Source organism: Symphalangus syndactylus, chromosome 2 (genome assembly GCF_028878055.3).
Source record: "Symphalangus syndactylus isolate Jambi chromosome 2, NHGRI_mSymSyn1-v2.1_pri, whole genome shotgun sequence".
NCBI classification, from domain to species: Eukaryota; Metazoa; Chordata; class Mammalia; order Primates; family Hylobatidae; genus Symphalangus; species Symphalangus syndactylus.
Window position 1 is genome coordinate 134,859,434 of NC_072424.2, and position 19,724 is coordinate 134,879,157.

The 19,724-nt window shown below is 39.6% G+C and overlaps 1 protein-coding gene across 8 annotated transcripts in view; it reads left to right on the forward strand.

The window, feature by feature from the left end:
* ARID1B (AT-rich interaction domain 1B) overlaps window positions 1-19,724 on the forward strand; it is a 441,225-nt gene that overhangs the window by 244,713 nt on the left and 176,788 nt on the right. The window lies entirely within an intron of this gene.

The window sequence follows — 19,724 nt, forward strand, 5'->3', positions numbered from 1 at the left end:
GTTTGCTTATAACTTGGAGGAGAAAAAAAAAATATCAGTTCCCAGCTGGGGCCACTGTCTGTGTGGAGCTTCCCATTACATCCCGAAGATGTGCCCATTATGGGACCTGGCATGTCTGCATGGTCCCATTGTGAGTGATTGTGGGTGTGTGAGTGGCCCTGCAGTGGAGTGGCATTCTGGCCAGAGTGGGTCCCGCCTGGGCTCTGCCCATGTGTGACCCAAACTGGAATACTTGGGTAAATAATGATATTACTTATTTTTACTAATCTTTCTTAAATGTATGTATATTTCACGTTTGTTTCGATGTTTAATATTGTAAGTATTTTAAGTCTTATTTCTTATTTATATCAGTTGGCCTATGGAAAACTTGGTTTCCTGGTAGGGCATTTTACTTAAAGTCATGCTTTCCAAGGAACCTATCGATGTTATTAAGTGAAGACTTACTGTATCTCATAAATTTTGTATTGCTTAAAGGTTGAAATGATAAAATTTGGGGTATGTTGGGTCAAATAAAACATGTTATCAAAATAATTCCACCTGTTTCCCTTTGCTTAATGTGGCTGCTAGGAAATGGTAAATTACATATGTAGTTGGATTATATTTCTGTTGGACAGGGTTGCTCTAGACAAACCTACACCAAACACAACTTTTTTTTTTTTTTTTTTTTGAGACGGAGTCTCGCTCTGTGGCCCAGGCTGGAGTGCAGTGGCGCAATCTCGGCTCACTGCAAGCTCCGCCTCCCGGGTTCAAGCAATTCTCCTGCCTCAGCCTCTCCGAGTAGCTGGGACTACAGGCGCCCGCCACCACGCCCGGCTAATTTTTTTGTATTTTTAGTAGAGACGGGGTTTCACCGTGGTCTCGATCTCCTGACTTGGTGATCCGCCCGCCTCGGCCTCCCAAAGTGCTGGGATTACAAGCGTGAGCCACCGCGCCTGGCCACCAAACACAACTTCTTCGCCCCAGGGAGTGGCCCTTCCTGTGGACTTGTTATAGTGGTGGATTGCCCTTGTTTCGAATGTCACTGCCCAGCGTATAAACTTCTGGTAATCCATCAACAATTCTGGAAAATTTTAAAGCCACATTATTGATGAGGGAGAGTTCTGGAAAGGGCAGATTGGGAAATAATTCATACTCACTGAGCTACTCAAGACTGATACTTCTAATCAGTAAAACATCTGTTGGGGACCACAGGAAGATATTCTTTTTGTTTGTTTGTTTTGGCTAATAGATGACTATTAGATTTTATAAAATGTTTGTTTTGGCTATTAAATGACTATTAGATTTTATAAAATATATGTTTACTTATTACCTTGTTCCCAAAGGAATTTAAGGCATTTAGTTAGCATCTTTCTTCAGGAATTCATCAGTAGTAACAAATGAGCAGTGCTAGTTGAAATTCTAAAATAAAAACTCATATTCCTCTAGGTAATTGCTTTTTAACCTTTTTAGGGGTCTTTCCTGAGACCAGACTGCATTCATCTGAAAACAAAACTGTAGTTAGGACAATCCATGAGTAAAGAAGGCCTCATATTTAGAATGTCATAGCTTCTCAGAATCTGCTTTGAAATTGAAAGTGAACATAGCTCCTTCTGCTGTGGTGCAAATGTCTAGAGCCTAAGCATCTCTAAAATGGAAACTGGGCTGGGTGCGGTGGCTCATGCCTGAAATCCCAGCACTTTGGGAACCTGAGGCAGACAGAAGGATTGCTTGAGCCCAGGAGTTGGAGACCAGCCTGGGCAACATAGTGAGACCCCATCTCTAAAAAAAAAAAAAAATTAGCTGGGCCTGGTGTCATGTGCTCGTAGTCCCAGTTACTCGAGGGGCTAAGGTGGGAGGATCGCTTATTGCTTGAGCCTAGGAGGTTGAGGCTGCAGTGAGTCATGATCCTGCCATGGCATTCCAGCCTGGGCAACAGAGCAAGACCATGTCTCTAAAATAATAAATAAAATGGAAACTGACTTTTTTTTTAGTAGAAAAGAATGTCTAAACAAAAAGTAGTACGTTAAATAACTGCTTTTGTTTGTTTTTTTGAGACAGAGTCTCGCTCTGTTGCCCAGGCTGGAGCGCAGTGGTGCAACCTCAGCTTACTGCATCCTCCGCCTCCCGGATTTAAGTGATTGTTCTGCCTCAGCCTCCCAACAGCTGGGACTACAGGCGTGCGCCACTACGCCCAGCTAATTTTTGTATTTTTAGTAGAGACAGTTTCACCATATTGGCCAGGCAGGTCTCGAACTCCTGACCTCATGATCCTTCTGCCCTGGCCTCCAAAATTGCTGGGATTACAGGTGTGAGCCACCGTGCCCGGCATAACTACTTCCTTTTTATGATAAACTCTGTTTCCTGGAGATACTTGTCAAAAATTGTTACCCATCTGCATGTGAGAAAGATAACCTTCAGGTCTCAGCCTTACTCTTGTTTACTAATCTGAAGTTTTGGATTTCTGGCATATGAGAATTTCTGGTTTCCAGCACATCTCTTTCATTTCTGCTTCAATTTAGTAGCTAAATCTGTAGCAAACTTTTCTATGGATTTTGCAGGTGGGAAAATATACATAAATTCACAATGGATGGACCTTGCCTTCATGAAGTTAAAAGGAAAATAGACATATATGTGATTATATATAAAACAGTAAAATTCTGTCAGTCCAGTGCAGTAGTACATAAAGTGCAGTACATTCCAAACATGGGAGGTCAGGAAAGACTTGGAAACATGACCTCAAAGGGCAAATGTACAGGGAAAGTGAAGGGATCTGTATGAATAAAGGGCTGAAAAAAAATACGGTAGGTTCAGCATAGAAATCATGACAGGGTGCTTCATATTCCATTAATGAGTTGAGGTAGGGGGTGATATCGCATGGCAGATTAGGAACAGATTCTCCAAAGCCCTTTATCCCGAGGTAAGAAGTCTAGACCCAGTTCTTTTGGTCTGAGGGATAGTAAGCAGAATGACATATTCAAATCTGTTATCTGAAGAGGACACTGGGGGCACTGTGAGGGAGAATGGGTTGGAAAGAGCCTGGTGTCAAGGAAACCAGTTTCACAGTATTCTAGGCTTAGGAGGAGAGATGCGAGTCTCAATTAAGGCATTGGTAATGGGAATGGAGGTTAGTCTGTATTTCAGGAATGGTCAGATGATGTTCATAGCCAGCGTCTGGTAAGTGCTGATTTCATTCTCATAACAACCATCAGAGCGGACTGTCATATACATGAAGAAGCTGAGGCCCAGAGATTCTAAGAAACTTGCCTAACTTCTCCAAAGCCACTGCTTGGAGGAGTTAAATTCAGTCTGTTTAGTGTTACCTGAGTCCATGTCTCACTTCCTATTTCTCTCTAGATTTGGAGGAAAAAGCAGTTCTGAAATTGTAAAATTTCTAGCCTGGTGGCTTTTGCTTTCAAGGAAGGAGGGAAGAACTTGCCTATTACATGTTGGTACTCCTGAAGGTTCTGTTTTAGGCTCTATCTATTCTCATCTCATCCTTTGCGAGGCCTTTTTATGATAAAACTCAGTCATCCACGCTCACTCAACTGTCATCTAATTGCCTGCGAATCCATGTTTAGTCTCCTGCAACTTGTGCCATGACCTGTATTTCCTGCTGCCAGCGGGTCACCTCCGCGGATATACCACAAGCATGTCAAATTGCTGAGGACACAACCATGCCATTCATTCAGCCCAAGCCAAAAGAAAATCTAGGTGTTTCTGGACGACTCCTGTCTTCCCCTTCATGTGTAGCCATTATGTTTCTAGAACTAGAACCATCTGAAAATCTCCTTAAGTCCTTCAGGGTTTTTTCGCCCCCTGCCTTTCTCTTTTAGCAAAGATAAATAAAAAGTGAAACAAATTGGCACAATTTGGAGGATGAAGAAGTAGCAAAAGACAAAGCTGTCGGAGGGATAGGAGAAAGTCATTTCAGGAAGGAGGGAATAGACATAAGCTAATTTGTCGTTAAGGAAATGTTTTATTTAGGAAAATAATATTTAGAAAATAAATTGGATGGAAATAAATTTTTAATTCCTTCTCTGATGAAGAACTGACCTAAAATAGATGTAGTTAGTTCTTTATTCTTGCTTTTTAACCTTGTAGATAACATCATTTTATGTTAGTCATTTACCCCCATACAAGTTGAGCACTCTGTAAGGGATGTAATTTAAACATGTCTCAAAACCAAAAACCAGTCCATGGGCATATCTTTTTATTGCGATAATATGTAACCACATAAATGTAAATTGGAACCTAAAAATATATATTTAATCTGAAATTTATTTTTTTAACCCAAACTTTAACTTTTTTATAAGAGGTTGTGTTTGAATTCTTTAGCCACTAGGCATGCTTTTTCCTTTCTGATGCTGTTGGAGCTATAAATAGTAGGTAGAACTGAATGAGATGGCATCACATAAACAACAGAGAAGCCTAGCTTGGCCATTTCTCCTACTCAGATCGCGAGTCAAAATATTAAATAGTGGTGGTTTCAAACTGTAAGTAATTTCCTCAAAATTACTTTTGCTTCTCTAATTTTTTTTCCATCGCTTTTTCCTCACCAAAGATTTGTTACCTCTTCCCTTATATAACTCTTGGTCGTAACTCAATAAATTATTTTTTTAAGGAGTGGTACGTGAGTTTATGCTGTACGTGGTTTCTCTTTTGCTGATCTACTTGAGTCCTTAATTTTCTTACAAAAAGTAACCTGGAATTTGTGGCTAGAAACGATACATTCTTATAATATTAATGGCCGAAGGAACGTTGCTTCTTTGCAGAACTTGATAAAGAAATGAGAGATTTGGGGACCCGGAAACTTTTAGCGCTTGCCCTGAACTGCGGCCAGGCATCTCCCGCCCACCCGTCCCCGCCCGGATGCCTGCGCGGCGGCGGCGGCGTCCTTCTCTCCTCGGCTGCGCTTTTACTCGTGGCCAGAGCCTGGCTTGAGAGAGGGTGATTTTAGAGAGAGGGTGTGAAGGACGCAGGACCGCTTTCAGGCCGCCAGCTCTCAGGCCTCGCTTTCCGGTCCTCACTACGCGTCCATACCTCGCCTTGGTTTCTTTTGTTTTATTCAAGCCCCGGCCCCGCGGTCCAGCGGGGAGACTCGCCCGCGCCCACGGAAGAAGCCGGGCTCCTCCGAAGGGGGAACCAGTGATTCCACGGGGCCCGGAATCCCCCGGGCGTGGGACCACCAGGCTGCGGGCGGAATTAACCCTGCCGCGGAGGCGCTGGGCGAGGATGAGGGCGGCGAGCGCGGAGGGGACCGAGTCACACAGCAGCCCGGCGGCCTCTGCCAGCAGGCCCCGCTCGCTCTCTCGGCCCGACGCGGCCCGGCCCGGGCGGGAGTTCCGGCGCCGCCCTCCCTACCGCGCACGTAGGCTCGTGGGGGCGGGGACAGGGGGACGAAAACAACCGCGTCCTCAGCCTGACAGAACAGGCCCGGGCTCCTCCGACGGCGCCGCGCCGCGCACAGATGAGCCTTTGTGGGCCCCTGCGGAGGGAGGCGCCGGCAGCAGCCACATTCCCTTCCGGGCGAGCGCGGCCGCCGCCTGCAGGCACCGTCCGCCCCGCGCACCCGCAGGCTCCTCCTGGAGGCGGGAGGCGGCGGCCGCTCGCACAGCGTGTTTTCTAAAGTTTCTGCTGACACAGCTTCGCGTTCACATGAGCCGGCGCGGCCATTCTCACGCAGGCACCGAGTGTTTCCCCTGCGCCGTCTCGCGCCGCCCCCCCCCCTACCTCGCCGCGCGCCCCTAACCTCGGCGTCCCGCGTGGCGCGCCCAGCGTTTAAGGTTTTATTTTTCCCCTACTTCCTTTGGTGCATCTCTTTCCCCCTCTCAAAACCACCGCCCAAACTTAAGGGCTGGATGAGTTGGAACGCGTTCGCGTAATTAAAACGAGTGCGTGACGGGGGAAAACCCAGGAACTACAGAGGAAGGACGCTGGTCGGGCCGCGGAGCCCAGGCCGCCAAGAACCCGGGCGGCGGGGCGGGGCCGTGGAAGGGGGCGAGGTGGAGGGGCGGGGCGAGGCTGGCACGCCGCCGCCATTGGCTGTTACCCGACGCACCGAGGCTGGGCGGCTTAGCCAGGCACTTGGATTCTATTTGTATAATAGCTGCTTCTTGGAGCCAAGTGCATGCTCATCAACCTTCCTTGCTGGGAAAACCAACTCACAGCATTTTTTTAAAAGCCGAGAAGCGCCTAGGCTTCTAAAGTTTCATCTCCTGCCTGTGCTTTCCTGTTCTTAATTAAATGCTGAAGAGTCTTGTCGGGATAGTACTTTTCATCCTGTCTCTGCCATGGAGACTTTGGGATCACTGGGTGGCCTCGGTCACTTGTAGGTGTTTTAGGTAGGATGTTGCAATCTGCAATCTAGGGACATTTGACGACTTTTTCAAGTAAGCTAAACAACACATAAAACTATAGTAGATTAACCAAGACATGCATTTAATCCAACTAGTAGCAATCGGCCACGGCCACTTTGGTTTTTACACTTTTTGCGCACTCTGTGGGCTATATAATTTGACCATAAATTCTAGTTTGTTTATTCTCTTGTTGATAATTCTTATGCAGATAACTTATAACGTGTTATATGTGTATTTTTATCAGACTCAAAGCAACTTAATTTTGGAATTCTGGAAATTTAATTGGTGATCCATTATAACAATGTAGGGTTAGGGTTAGGGTTAGTTTTCGGTGTTGATGTAGAGGCAGAATCCAATAAGAGAAATGGCCTTGCAGAGTTCTAAATATTAACATTCTTCTGTTTGTTTTTATGTCTTGTAGTATTTACCGCACGTGTGAATATACATAGAAATTTTCATGTAGCAATTTCTGTGTTTGTGATCTGTATACAGACAGATTTTATAAAAATAATTACTAGCAGGGACATTTCTGACCTTGATCATTGTTGTTAACTGATGTCATTTGCCAGTTACAGTTTAAATTAAGTTGAATTTCTTATTATTTAGGTGTTTCATAAGAAGGAGTTGCATACTAGGATATACTCTTGTATTCCATATCCTCTCCTCACTCCTGCACTTCCTAACAGGAAGAGCAAATGCATTGTGAGGATAAACACTCATTGGTTACTATCTGTAGGGCAGGATTAGCAGCTCTTTTTAGATTTTGAGCTGCAATCTCTTGTAATAGTGGTTAAATTGATGCAGGTCAGTGAATTTTGTGTTTACAGGCTTTTAACTCCCTAGCTTTGTGAATACTGAATTTATGGAAAAGCTTAATTTTCTCTGTATCTCAGAAGGGATATGTACAATTAAAAAAGAAAACAATACAAATTATTTTACATAAACTGGAGCAATTTGAAAACAGTGTAATGAGAGTTGAGTAAAACAATGATTTCCCCCCATCGTCCTGGCATATTCTACTGTTACACTGACCTGCCATTGCTCATAATGGTCTGACGTTGTAGGTACATCAAAGTTTAGTTTGCAGTCGCTATTTTATGTTATTTGGAAAGTCTTGGATTTTAAAATCCTAACCCAAATAAATATCAACAAGGCATATCTATTTGGGAGTCACTTATGACTTCTGCCCCTCCAACAGTAATTTCTATTTGCTGCAAACATTTGCCAAGTTTACGGCAAATTTTGAAGTTAAACTTTGCCTACCTAATGTCATAATGAGTGTGTGATTCCTATGCTCCCCTAGGTTTGCCAAAGGTAGTCTTGATATAAATAATACATTCAAGTGAGATTTCAAGCAAGTGTATGGCTTGACAGATTTTGCAGGTAGATTGTAGCTAGTTGTCTCAGGTTATTCTTTAAACTTTCACCAATTTCCCCATTTTAAAAATAGTGAATTTGTGTTAAAAATAGTTGGTAACATACACTATGGTATTCAGCCTACATTTCATATGAGATTTATCTGCCTGTGCAGAGATGTTACTTAACTTGAAGGCCTCTTTGTAAAAGAAAGATTTGTCTTCCAACATTTTGCGTCAACAGTGCTGAATGAAGTGCCGCTCTGTGGAAGTTGCTTCTTATGCCCTTCCTGCCACAAAAACGATATGTGGTTTAACTGTTTCAGGAACTGGGGTCATTTCATCCCAAACACTGACCAAGGTTGTTTATAAACTCTTGGAAAAACATAGCATAAATGAATCTTACTGCCAAGTGACAAGTTTCTTTTTATGTTTGGTTGTAAATTATTTCAGAAATCTCATTTTTGTTTTAAAAGCAGATTTGTATGAACAAAATTGAGTGAACAGATTGAGTCTACTTAATATTAAAATGTTGAAAGGGCTTACTGGGTGTAGATGTTTCATACATCAAAAATCTAGCTTTTCGGGGCTGGATGCAGTGGCTTATGCCTTAATCTCAAAACTTCAGGAGGCTGAGGCGGGCAGATCACTTGAGGTCAGGAGTTCAAGACCAGCCTGGCCAACATGGCAAAACCCCATCTCTACTTAAAAATCAAAACAAAACAAAAAACAGCCAAACCTGGTGGCACACACCTGTAATCCCAGCTACTCAGGTGGCTGAGGCAGGGAAATCACTTGAACCTTGACTGCACTACTGGGCTCCACCATTTGCAACAGAGCGAGATTCTGTTAAAAAGAAAACAAAATCTAGCTTTTCATCCTTGAGACTACATTTCGAGCTTTTTGCTATTGAGTAGAAAGGAACTTCATGGTGTAGTTCCATATGTTTCTGAGCTATAAGAAAAAGGTATAGTGATGATGTGTTAAGTGCCATGCTTCAGATTTGAAGGTTGCGTAATAATTTTCATGCCTGCGCTTGTACAGACGATTTCACCATTGGCTGCAGTTCTGATTTTAAGTTGATTTGCTGGTTTTCATGTTAAAGTTGACATTTATATGTAGTTGTATTAAATAACAAAGAATTTTAGTAAATGATTCCTTTCTTACTCCAAAGCAAAAAACTCAAAAACTTCGACCTCCTCCATAAGAAAAATGTAGCAATTCCCAAATTATGCAGAAATGTCTAGAAATTATCAAATGTAAAATTTAACTGTATTCTAGAACACTTTGTCAAGACAAAAAGATGTGTTACACAGTGGAAACTAAAGGAATTTTAAGATGAAAAACTGCGATATTGTTTGAATTCATGTCTGAATATTTGGACAAGATGAAAGTTTTCTGAGCATTGTGGATGGATTACTATGTTGAGAAATGCATAACAATGATGTGTAAGGCAGAACAGTATTCTAGTAGGACGGTAGAACATTCGTGTTACCTTAACAAGTTCCCCTCTATCTTTACAGTTAGTCCCTCCCTGTTAACACCCAAGTCCTGGCTGCCACAGATCTGTTTTCTTTCTCTGTAGATTGGCCTTTTCCAGAATGTCATATGAATGGAATCATACAGTGGGTGGCCTCTTGAGTCAGACTTCTTTTACTTAGCATAGTGCATTTGAGAGTCATCCATTTCCTTGTTTGTATCAGTAGTTAATTCCTTTTCATTAGTGAGTCATTTTCTGTTGTTTGGCTATGATCATAGTTTTGTTTATCCACTCATCAGTTGAAGGGTATTTGGATTGTTTTCAGTTTTTGTCAAATATGATGATGAAAGCCTCCCTAAACACTCTCATATAGGTTTTCATGTGAATATATTGTCATTGCTCTTGGGTGAATACCTAGAAGTAGAGGATTGCTGAATCATATAGCAGACTGCATTTACCTTTGTAAGAAACTGCCAGACTTCTTCTCCAAAGTGGCTGTAATATTGTGCTGGAATAGATTTTTTTTTTTTTTTTTTTTTTTTTTTTTTTTTGAGATGGAGTCTCGCCCTGTTGCCCAGGTTGGCGTGCAGTGATGCAATTTCAGCTCACTGCACCTTCCGTCTGGTGAGTTCAAGAGATCCTCCTGCCTCAGCCTCCTGAGTAGCTGGGATTACAGGCACCCGCCACCACGCCTGGCTAATTTTTATATTTGTAGTAGAGATAGAGTTTCACCGTGTTGGCCAGGCTGGTCTCAAACTCCTGACCACAGGCGATCCACCTGCCTCGGCCTCCCAAAGTGCTGGGATTACAGGTGTGAGCCACCGCGCCAGGCCTATTTTTAAAAATCAGATCTCTCCTTTGACTCCTATGATTTTATCATGGAAAGACACAAATCACTCATATTTTCTTTTTCCAAACAATACTGCTTTCTGTGGTGTAGCCAAAAGACTCCTCTTTTCCATGTTCAGGTAATTTATTCTTTGGGAGAGCACTGTAATCCTATATCAATCGTATTTTAAAGTGACTTTATTATTTAATGTCAAGATGTACCCTTGATATGAAGTAGTTTTATTTAATAAAGCAGCAACAGATCAAGAGCACTTGGTCTAGAGGACTACGCTGACAAGTGGCGGCGCCTGCGTTCTTCTCGGGGCCAGTCTTCCTCTCAGAGCTGTCTAGCTTTCAGGTTTGTCTTCATTGCTTACAGTCTCACCTAAGCCTCATGAATCCTCAGAGACCTATTTCTTAGGTGAGTAGAGGAGTGTTTGTAATCATCTCTGTGACTTTTTTTGTGCTAAAATACCCTTTTTATTTTTGAGATGGGGAGGTCTCACTATTTTGCCCCAGTTGGTCTCAAAATCCTGAGCTCGAGCAATTGTCCTACCCCGTCTCTTTATTAGCCAGGATTACAGATGCGTGCCACTGTGCCTGGCTATTAGAAGATACACTTTTTAAAGAGACGAAGGGGAGCAGAGTGGAATAGTGGTATTGTGACAGTTACCTGGAAAACTTCTAACTCCTCTTCCTAAATATACCTCTTACAGAATGTCCTGTATTAGGTAGCCTCAGTTTCCTTCCCATGTAATGCATACATAGTTATTTGTTATTATTGCCCTTAGCAGATAAGGCTGTATTAAGTAATTTATGTGAGAGAAGGAAAGGAGATGACATGATTGGTGGGGAGCCAGTTTAGTTAAGGTTCTTTGGACAAATAGGACTTTTGAGAAATCTGAAAAGAATAAAAAAAAAATAGTTGTCTGTCTTCCCTAGAGTCTTTTTTTCTTAGCTTCGAAATTATTAGTTTACCTAATTAAATAGATTCTTCAAAATAAGTTTCCTCTAACACAGTAATTCATTTTAAGGTAAAAGATAAAACTATGTGGTTAAATTTCAGTATACCTAATCTTACATTCTTTCTTTTTCTTTTATTGAATTGTCTTTCCATTCCAATTTGATATTCAAAATAATACTATACTACTTGATTTGAACTTTGAAAGGTTTTAAATATGCACCATGGTAAATGTCTTTGGTTGTAACCACTATTTCAGTGTTTTGAAACCCCCATCTGTTTTGGTAGAAGTATTTTAGGATAAGAAGGAAGTTTTGTCATCTGTTAGTTTTTTGACATTTGGACCCAAGTGACAGAGTTGGGGGCAGGGACGTTTGGACAGGGAACAGGGCAGCAGAAAGAAAACCAGTGACACACAAGATAAGATGTATGAACAGCCATTTGCTGGCTGTAATAGAAGTTTAATTTGCTGATCTAAAAATGTATTTGTTTTTAAAACACCTTTTCATTCTCATCTAATCAATAAAGTCATCTTTGTTGTACCTCATTTTCTTTGATACCATAATTAAGTTTTACATGCCTCTATCTTGGGGGTGGCCATAGCCTGTGTGTCCACAATATGTCTTCTACATAGTGACTTTGTAACAACTTTCAGCTTCCTTTTCTAACTTCAGTGATGGGGTAGGACTGGGAGAGGGATTTAAGTATGATCGAATAGTACCTTAGCCACAGTTTTATCTTTTAGTACTTCAGTTTATTTATCCAGGTATTTTTTAAATGTTAAGATTTTCCTTTTTATGAAATGTCAAAATTAGGAAAAGAGTTTATTACATTTTTAGAGAATCTAAACTTACCAAGCTGTAGCATAATACATTGGCTTCATAAACTGTGTGTGTGTGTGTAAATGGTTGGGTAAATTGGGAAGTGTTGCTTAAATAAAATGGCATTGAATTATGACCAAATTATATCACATAATGCAAGATAAATATTTAGAATATGACTAAATATTATCTCACTTTTGAGTGAGATAATATTTATTAACTACCACTTAGTCCTCAAATGTTTTTTAACAGTCCCTCACTGCCTGGACACCCATCATTTTTATTTTCCTTCATCAAACTTTCTAGAATTTAGGAATAAGTATAGAAAGTGTTAAGAAGAAACAATGATTAATTTGAATGATACAGAAAAATCAATCATGTAGAAATAATAATGTAATTAATAAGTATTAGTGTTTTCTAATTTAATAAGATACGGTTTACAGAAAGATCTAAAGGGAAAGCCTTGCTTTTATTGAAAATACGACCTGTTTTCAAAATGTTTGTTTAGAAATCTAGATTTTTTTATATGTACACGTGTGTTGCATTGGAAAGGCCAAATGAAATAATGAATAGATAACTATAATTTTGGTCTATATTGTTCATGATTCCATAGCCATGTTTTTTGATAAATGCTAGAAGTATGGAAATGATGGACTTTGATACATGTGATTTCCTTAGATATAGCATTCTTAATGCTCCCAAATCTACAAATAATGTCTTGTGTAACTGACAGGGTTACACTATTCCACTCTGTCAAGAAAATTATTTATGGAAAAGGTATGGTACTGTGACCACGTAAGCCTTCTGAGTGCCACTGTTCTTCTGTAGAATTTGGGTCAGTATCCTTTACAATCATGCCCTGTAGCATCAGCAGATATTCTTACCATCCACTGTGTTGTGGTCAGCCAACCTAAATTGGAAAGCTCAAAATTACTTTTTAAAATTGTTTGGAAGGACTGTGAACTATATATATTTTTGTAAAATATTTACTGTAGTCTAACTGGAGTCATTTGTTGGTATGATTCAAGTCTAAAAGTCATTACCTCTTAACTCAGGATGGATAGAAAAGGTCTATCTTTGAGCAACATACATACTCGTTTTATTGCCATCAGTTTATGAGAACTAATCCTTTTTAAGGAATTTAAGGTCTACTCTTGGCTAGAGAGACAAATGCGTCAAATGCATATCTATGTATTCAATATAGCAAAATTGGTTTTTGGTTTGATTTTTAGTAACAGTCATATGTAATGCAAGAGTATATCACCAACCACATGGTACATATGACTTCTACTTATATAGTTATATTAGGTAGAGCATATTTGAAACCTTGTTATATCCCCACCTGTGTCATAATGAGCTGTGTCAAATTTGGGTTCATACACATATATTTATATTTTTATTGTTTTGTTATAGTCTTTAGCACATTCATTCATATACATTTATTCAACAAATATTTAGTGAGCTCCTACTCTAGGTCTGGCACTCTTCTAGGTAAGAGACACACAACAGTGAATGAGCTAGCCTGCTCTTGTGAAGTTGACATTTCAGTAAAGGGAGGGAGGTGATACACAAATGAATAAACAGGAAAATCTCAGGTGATTATACAAAAGAAGGAGATGGATTCTCTTGAGGAGTGATTGGTACGACAGGACTGGCCATAGGACGATCTGGTAGCACAGTAACTCAGGAGGAGGGAGCAGCCAGTGCAAAGGCCCCCAGGTGAACAGTGGCCATTTGGAGGAACAGAAGGCAAGCCAGTGCAGCGGGAACATTGTGAAGAGCAGCGGGTGGCAGGACCAAGGCAGGCGGGAGCCACATGGTTTAGCTTCTTGTGGACCATGGTAAGCAGCTCGGCTTAATTTTACGGTCTTGGAAGACTTCAGAGGTTGTAAGGAGGGAGTGGAGATGGAAGAAGCACTTGGCTGCGTGGATGCTTTCAGACTTCCTTTAGTGTCATGGTGTTCTTGCCTGGAACTCTGCCTGTAAATCCATGGCACCTAGAGTTCCTTTATTTAAAGTGGTACACTGCATCAGTTAGCTTTTGAGGTAGTGCTCAGAACAGCCACCGTTTATGTAGCTCACGATTCTGCAGTTTGACAATTTGGGCTGGGCTCAGCCGGGTAGTTCTGGTTTGTACTGGGCTTGTTCCTCCTACTTCAGTCAGCTACTGACCAGCTAAGTGGCTCTGCTTGTCAGGCTCTTGGCTTGACTGGCTCTTGGCTAAGGCAATGTGGTAACAGGACCGTGTGTTATCAAGCTAGTCTAGGCTTGTTCATGTGGTGGTTGGTTGAGTTTCAAGAGAATGATTAGAAGAATTGCCTCTTGAGTCCTAGACTTGGAAGTGGCACAGCATGATTGCTGCTGCAGCAGTCTTTCGACCCAGGTAAATCATAAATCCAGTCCAAATTGAGGGGTAGAGAATTAGACTCCACCTTGGATGGAAGAGGCTATAACACCACATTGCATAGTAGTGGCTGGTTTTGCACACTCAAGGTCTCTCTGTCTCTGAGTGATACCAAGAGTTCAAGATTGGTTCATACCAAGTGTCCTCATTGCTTTGTAAATCCTCTGTGGAGGCATCCTCACTGAGTTAGAGAACATAATTGGAAATAAGGGTGTGACCACAGGGCTGACTGACTTTGTTTTAAATTTAACAGCCTTGGATAGAAAGACACACCAACATCCTAGTGCAGGAGATAATGTGAGCATATCACTTGTGGTGAAAAGTGTAATTATAATAACATCACACTGTCTTGAAATCGTGTCTTACAGTATTAAGTTTAACAAATGCTTTTTGATTGCATAGATTTATTTTTCATTGTTACCAATATTTATTGGGTCCCTATATAGAGACAAGGTTTTAGTTCATTTCCAATACATTCAGAGGACGGCCGCTGTACTCAGCAGCACGAGGCAGTCCCGTGTGTTCTTTCCGTTGCCGGCTAACCGTGCACTGAGCGATTTCAGCAAGCCATGTCCTTGAGCTGTCATGTGGTCTGTCATGCTAATGAGGAGAACGAGGAGAATTAATAAGTAAAAGAGGAATGCCGGCAGTGGCTTATGGTTTTCTTTTTTCTTAAGAGTTCTGCATTTTTAATGGATTTAAATCCCAAAAAGTTAATAAAATAATAATAAAGAAAAACACGGAACACCTTCTTTGCTTGATAAAATTAAAACTTTGCAACCCATATGCTTCTCCTGCAGTATAAATTGTCATAAATCCCGGAACATAGTTTTGGAGAGCAGTTTATTTATTAGTGTCTACTTTTCCTTAATGTAGGTAAAAGTATGATTAATGGAATAGGTTGTAGTTGGTATATTGGACTTGTTGGCCCCATCAAGGCAGATACAGCAGACATTGTAAGGAGAATATTTTTATCCCCGGACACCAATATAGGCAAAAATTATTTTTTCCAAGAGCATCTAAATTCTTGGTAATACCCTTGCAGATAAATATTACTGTGACTGGAAATTCCATCAATTTCTTGTTGATTGTTACTAGGCTCCTCTCCTTGCCTTTATTCCCCTTTGGACGGAACAGCTCACTTGAGTAATTTTGCCTTTCCCATCCTTGCCTGGAATTGGAGGCAAAATCTGTGTCATTTTAATGTTTAATTATGGTAAAGATACATCTATAATCACTGGAAAAAATAATGGAATATTCTTCATCACAGATAGTCAAATGGAAAATTAAAATTGAGTCACCCCCTCCTCTTGTTATTTCACAATAAATTACAGTTTGATCAAATATTTAAATGTAAAAAAATAAAGTCAAATATATTAAAAGAAAACAAATGAAATTTTTTTTTTGAGATGGCGCTCACTCTGTTGCCCAGGCTAGAGTGCAATGGTGCGATCTCACGGCAACCTCTGCCTCCCTGGTTCTAGCTGTTGTCTTGCCTCAGCCTCAGCCTCCCAAGTAGCTGGGACTACCGGCATGCGCCATCACGCCCGGCTAATTTTTGTATCTTTAGTACAGACAGGGTTTCACCATGTTGGCCAGGCTGGTCTCGAACTCCTGACCTCAGGTGATCCTCCCGCCTTGGCCTCCCAAAGTGCTAGGATTACAGGTGTGAGCCACCATGCCTGGCCCAAAATGAATATTTTTTAAAATGCTGCAGTGAGGAAGACATTTTCCAGCGTGGCACAAACTGTAGAAGCTTGGGGAAAACAAATGGATACATTCGAATATTTAAAATGTCAAATTTTTTGTTTTTAATTTCTTTACATTAACACAGTTATGAGCATTTTCCCATGTTACAAAATATCTCTTAAAACCTGAATTGTTCATGATTATTAATGCTCTATCATGTGAATATACCATACTTTATTTAACCATCTCCCATATTTGTACATTTTTTTCTAATATGTTATTTTAAATAATGTAGTGCACATGCTTAATATATAAGTGGTAGATCACAAATTATAACCTTAAGATAGCTCTTTCTAGCGGCTTGATTGCTGGATAAATGGGCATGAGTGTGTTTGAGGATATTGATATGTAATGGAAGATTGTTTTCTGGGCAGGCCGTTCTCAGCTACAGGCCCACCATAGATGTTGAGGAACCTAGGTGTACACATAAACCTGGACCACTACATTTTTAATTTTTGCCACCTTGAAAGATAAGATGTTTATTCACATTTCCATGATTATTAATTGACATGGAACAATGGGTAGTGTTATTATTGACTTATTTTGTTAACTAATTACTTTTAATTGAACAAGAAGCACATGTAGTTGGTGGGAAAAGTTCTTACATTGATATGTTTCTTCCATTTCTTTCCAACAATATTCTAAGTACCTCAAGTATATGACTCACCCCTACCTTTTTTAAAAAAACTGATGGTAGCTTACCGTGCACACCCTTTCCATTGTTTTTACTTAAGAGAGTATCCTGGAAATCTTTTCTTATCTGTACACATAGATTTACCTCAATCTTTGTAACAGAAGCATAGTCTTCTATGTTCGACTATAGAGTAATTTACTATAAACTTAACTCCCTTGGCAATGAACATTTGGCTATGTTCACTTTTCACTGTCACAAACAACTCCAGTAAACATCGTTTTAAATCTTTATACTTTAGGATCAGTGGAATTGTTGGGGTTAATACTTGCGTAATCATATACATGTGCATTTTGATTGATACTGCCAATTGTATTTTATTCCAGTATATGTTTTCATCAGCAGTGCAAGGCTGTGATTTGAATAATTACCCAAACCTGTGTATATGTTGTAATTATCACAATGTTTAATCTTTAGTACAATATGACTTTATTTGTATTCCTTTAATTACGAGTACGGTTCGTTATACATTGTTATAAATGGACATTATTTCTCACTTTAGTTCCTCTTTTTGTGACAGTGTGATACTGATTTTAGAACTATTTAAGAAAAATAAATTGCAGCATAGTTTTGGCATTGCTTTATTTTAATGATAATGCTGCTAGAATTAGTATACTCTGTTTTCAATGAGTGCTTTACATTGTGAACATAAAAAGGACTTTGAAAGTGAAAGAGAAAGGAAAGTATGGCCAGTTTTACTTCCAAATTCATGAATTCTTGTTTTCCCAATTGTCTTACTGGAATGATTGGAAATTAAGGTGATTTGTGTTATTTTTGGTGGAGGTGGGGCGTAGGGTAATTGGGAAAGAGATGTCAATTGAAGGTTTTTGTGCTTTAGGAGAGTGAGGACTGTAAATGGCTTAGCTGCTGCTGAACTTCACAGACTGAACTTTCACAGAGCTCTTAGAGGTTCTCTACAAATGGAATCCTTTTAGGCACTTGTGTTATAAAGTGTTGATTGTAACATTTGAAATAAGTGTGAGTTAATGGAAAGGGCCTTGTCTTTGGCTTTAGGAAGTTTCTACTTTGTTATCTTAAACTTGCCCCTTCACACCTCTGTACTTCAGGAACCCTTGAAAAGTTCTCTCTCCCATTGAAGTGAAACATGGGTCTCATCAGAGTATTCAAATTTGTCTCTGCATTTGTTACAGCATCTGTGTGGAGGAGGAGAACGTTGGCTATCATGTCCTAATTTTACATATGATTAAACCTGTGACTTTTTTTCTTACTGCTAATTTTAAGTCTCCCCACATCAAAGTTTAAAAAGAAAAATAACACCATGAATAATCTTATCTTTTCATTTCTGAATTAGAATTTATTTTTGAAGGTATAATGGATACTTAAATACATTTCACTTAGATATTATACCTAAGCTAAACTCATCATTTTGATTTTCGTACAACATTAAGCACAAAACATTGCATTTAATAAATATCTGGACAGTATTTATTATGAATGAGTGATGGTTTTTTTGAGATTAGAGCAGATAAATGCAGATTATAAGCAAAGAATTAATATTTTAACATCAATGCTGTATCTTCCCAGTACAGTATCCAGTCTTTCCATTGAGAATTTGCCAAATTTTTCAGTTGTATATTCTTGTTTTAATCGGATTAACACAGATCTATTTCTAGTTTATGTATAAGAATGATGGGTGGTTTTGTCTTATGAAATATAGTTACTGACTTTTTTGTTCTTTTTCAAATTTATGACAAAAGGAACAAAAAAGCTTAGCTGATTTTGGCCGGTAAGTTTAATGACTACCACCTGGAAATTAAGTGTGAAAGTTGAAATACTCCTTTGCTCCCACTAGAGGGGGATTCCTTCCAACTTAGGTAAAAATGCTCTTAGACTCAACATGAAAACCTTGTATAACATTGATATTCCCTTTGTATTAAATTGAGGATAATCTCATGTTTTTAAAATCAGCTGATTTTCTGTAGTTGCTGGTATTAAAATCTTACAGAAATAGAGGATATAAAGGATACTTGAACTAGGGTACATATGTATTTAAACAATAGTGCTTTGAACAAAACATAAATACTTTTGTAGGGTTGCTATAATTAAATTCGTTTAAAGGTATATTAAGAGTTTCAAAACAACTCCCCCAGCCCTGCTGGAGATAGAATGTGGGTGCCCTGGTGAGATCTGGCTCCCTCCTCCCACCCCCAAGGTGTGTCACTGTCTCTGTCTGCTGAAATAGCCACAGGGAGAGTTCTAAATTTCACACGAAAGCTTTGATTTGCTCTCACCTCAAGTTGTCAAATATATTAAAGCCTTATCTTTAAATAGAGCTCTATTTGCTATTGAATTTTCTTGTTACATTGACTTTTTATAATATGATAAAATATGCAGAACTCACACTCTGAAGTTTTTTTTTTGCAAAGTTAAACTGTAATATATTTTTAAAATAATTCTATGTGTGTTAAAAATAGCACATCAAGGGTGAGGTATGCAGATATGATCTGTATGTGTAATTCACAAGCAAGTGTCATACGATGTTCACAGTATTTAAGATTCAGCATATTTCCTGTTCACGTTTTTCCTTCAAAGTCTCCAATGTTGATTAGAGGTTTTAATTTAAAAAATAGTTGAGGTTAGTAACCTAGCATTGTGAAAGTCAGGGCTTGGGAAATTCAAACATGTAATCTTTCTTCCTTTTCTTAAATGAAAAGTCTATAATAAGGCCTTGTTTCTAAATCTAACAGCCTTGGAAATTAAAATGTAAACAGAAATGCTGTCAGTGAAACTTACAATGATTTTTTCTACTATAATTGATCCAACATTTCAGTCTTTAGCCTAAAATCATATTTGGTATCAGCAACATATGGTTTTCTATGAAAACGAGGCTGCTCGTCTCCATCCCTAATGGTAGTATCTTTCTTTTGCTTTCCACACCAGCCTCTGTCAGTGCCAGGGGGTGGTCAGTGAGCCTGGCTTTCAGTGAAGCAGTTGGAGAAGACAATTTGCTTCCTTGTTTCTTCTTTTGACCCTTTTACTTTCATACTGGATGAAAGTCTTATTGTCATGGTCTTCCTTTCTATATTTTCTGTCCACAAGGGAAGAATCCAATTTTGTTTTATAGCAGGATACATTAGAT